Raw genomic sequence first — 3139 nt, 5'->3', positions numbered from 1 at the left:
GATACTCTCAGTGGTGGTACCTATACTACCTTTTTGATTTGAATCCGTCAGAATTCCAGTATTCTAAAATGGTACCGATACTATATACATATCAATAGTACTAAATATAGTAGTATCGATACCCTTGTAACAATATCGATACTAGAGTTTCCCAATGATCATATTTTTCTATTTAATGCAGGGAGTATCGATACTGAGATACTGAGTACCGATACTACAAGCTTGTGGATAGCATTTAATGCGAGAAACTACCTCCCAACGGCTCTATTCACTCATAACAACTCAAATGGTTGGAATTAATTGAGGGACTATAGACACAAGATCTCAAGCCATTGTGAAGATAAGAGACAAAAGAGAAAGCCAAAAACAATAAATTTGAGCCAAATCAAGTCAACATTCTTCAATAATCTCTTGCTTTCAAGGAATACTTTTTTATCATTTGTATTTATTCTGAAGTATTCTTATTTGTTCTTAAATTGTGCAAACATATTCCTAGTGAGGATTTTATAAGTTGCAATTTGTAATTTTCTCTTTGAGAAATTGTCTCAAGAATTTGGGGTATAATTTTTGAGGAAGTTGTAAGGTTACACCTTATCCTCAAAGGTAGATGCAAATTAGTGAATTTGTGGAAATCCTTAGTGTGGATAGCTAAGGTAGTAGATGTAGACTTTGGTTGATAAAGTCAAACCACTCTAAATTCTTGTGTTCAATTTTATATTTTTCTGTCAAGCTTCCACCAAAATTTTTAATTGCCAATTCACCACCTCTTAGCTATTTCGTCCATTCAATTGACTCAACATATACTTCCAATACTCTTACACCTTATTAGCCTGAGGGAAAGAATACTCTGTGGCAGCTACAACAACCAAGACATTCTTGTAGGCATTGATGAACATGTGTGGTTCAACAGCAACTGTTAATTATCTTGGATCCTAGAAGCATGTAACTATTAATTGAACGTAAAAAAGATAGAAAATTTTGAAATAATAAATAGGTTAAGAGTTTATTCCATACCGAAAATAGTTTTCATCTTATCAGCCTGAGGAAAGAAACTCCACGGCAACTACAACTACCAAGATATTCTTGTAGGCATTGATAAACATGTGCGGTGCAGCAGCAAATGCAAATTGTTTGGATCCTGAAGCGTGCATCAATTAATTGAATCTAAAAAGATAGAAACTTTTGAAATAAGTATCAAGTTAAGAGTCGATTCCATACTGCTAAAACACCTTTCACATTATTAACCTTAGAGACCGAATACTATGGCAACTGCAACAGCCAAGACTTCTTGTAGGCATTAATGAACATGTTTTGATGCAACAACAACTACAAATTTCTTGGATCCTGGAAGCGTGCAACAATTATTGAATCTTAAATAGATAGGAAAATTTGAAATTAATAGGTTAGAGAGTTTCCATAATGCCAAATACTCTTTTACCTTATCAGCTTAGGGAATGAATACTCCGTGGCAAGCAACAACCAAGACATTCTTATAGGCATTGATGAACATGTGTAGTGCAGCAACAACTGCAAATTTTCTTAGATCCTGGAAGCTGCAACAACTGGTTGAATCTTAAAAAGATAGGAAATTTTGAAATAATTAACAGGTTTGTTTCGATTCTATACCTCCAAATACTCTTTCACCTATTAGCCTGAGGGAAAGAATACTTTGTGGTAACTACAACAGCCAAGATCTTGTAGGCATTGATGAACATGTGTTGTTCAGCACAACTACTAATTTGCTTTGGATCCTGGAAGCATTCAACAATTAATTGAACGTAAAAAAGATAGGAAATTTGAATAATAACAGGTTAAGAGTTGATTCAATACCGCTAAATATTCCTTCATCTTATCAGCCTTAGGGAACGGATGCTCCGTGGCAACTACAACAACCAAGAAATTCTTTTAGACATTGATGAACATGTGTGGTACAACAATAATTGCAAATTTGCTTGGATCCTGGAAATGTGATACAATTAGTTCAATATTGGAAAGATAGAAAATTTTGATAATTAACAGATTAAGACTCGATTCTATACCTCCAAATACTCTTTCACCTTATTAGCCTGAGGGAAAGAATACTCTTTGGTAACTGCAACAACCAAGACATTCTTGTAGACAATGATGAACATGTGTGGTTCAGTATCAACTGCTCATTGGCTGGATCCTGGAAGCATGCAAAATTAATTGAACATAAAAAAGATAGGAAATTTTGAAAAATTAACATGTAAGAGTCGATTCCATACGCCAAACTCTTTCATCTTATAAGCTAAGGGAAAGAATACTCACGACAACTGCAACTACCAAGATATTTTTGTAGGCATTGAGAACATGTGTGGTGCAGCAACAAGTGCAAATTTGTTTGGATCCTGGAAGCATGGAAACTGCAATAGCCAAGACATTCTTAGGCATTGATGAACATATGTGGTGTAACAACACTGAAAATTTTCTTGGATCCTGGAAGTTCAACAATTAGTTGAATCTTAAAAACATAGGAAATTTTGAAATAATTAACAGGTTTAAAGTCGATTCCATACTGCCAAATACTCTTTCAGCTTATAAGCCTTAGGGAATGAATACTCAGTGGCAACAGTAACAACCAAAACATTCTTGTAGGCATTGATGAACATGTGTGGTGTAGCAACAACTGCAAATTTGCTTGTATCCTAGAAGTGTGCAACAATTAATTGAATCTAAAAAAGATAGGAAATTTTGAAATAATTAATAGGTTAAGACTCAATTCTATACCTCCAAATACCTTTCACCTTATCAACCTTTGAAATAAGTAACAAGTTAAGAGTTGATTCCATACCCTAAATACTTTTTCACCTTATCAACCTTAGAGAATGAATACTCCATGGAAACTGCAATAGCCAAGACATTCTTATAGGCATTGAGAACATATGTGGTGTAACAACAACTGAAAATTTTCTTGGATCCTGGAAGTGTTCAACAATTAGTTGAATCTTAAAAACATAGGAAATTTTGAAATAATTAACAGGTTTAAAGTCGATTCCATACTACCAAATACTCTTTCAGCTTATAAGCCTTAGGGAATGAATACTCAGTGGCAACAGTAACAACCAAAATTCTTGTAGGCATTGATGAACATGTGTGGTGGAGCAGCAACTGCAAATTT

General features: G+C 34.2%; 1 long non-coding RNA gene across 1 annotated transcript in view; it reads right to left on the bottom strand.

Moving 5' to 3' along the window:
* LOC120158949 overlaps positions 1 to 933 on the bottom strand; it is a 16005-nt gene extending 15072 nt beyond the window's left edge. Inside the window, exon 1 of the long non-coding RNA XR_005519298.1 lies at positions 822 to 933. This is a non-coding gene — a long non-coding RNA (uncharacterized LOC120158949). The remainder of the gene's footprint in view (positions 1 to 821) is intronic.
* Between the last annotated feature and the right edge of the window lie 2206 nt (positions 934 to 3139).

This window comes from Hibiscus syriacus, unplaced genomic scaffold (genome assembly GCF_006381635.1).
Source record: "Hibiscus syriacus cultivar Baekdansim isolate YM2019G1 unplaced genomic scaffold, ASM638163v2 tig00111336_pilon, whole genome shotgun sequence".
Classification (NCBI taxonomy): Eukaryota; Viridiplantae; Streptophyta; class Magnoliopsida; order Malvales; family Malvaceae; genus Hibiscus; species Hibiscus syriacus.
This window is presented reverse-complemented; position numbering and strand designations above follow the sequence as displayed.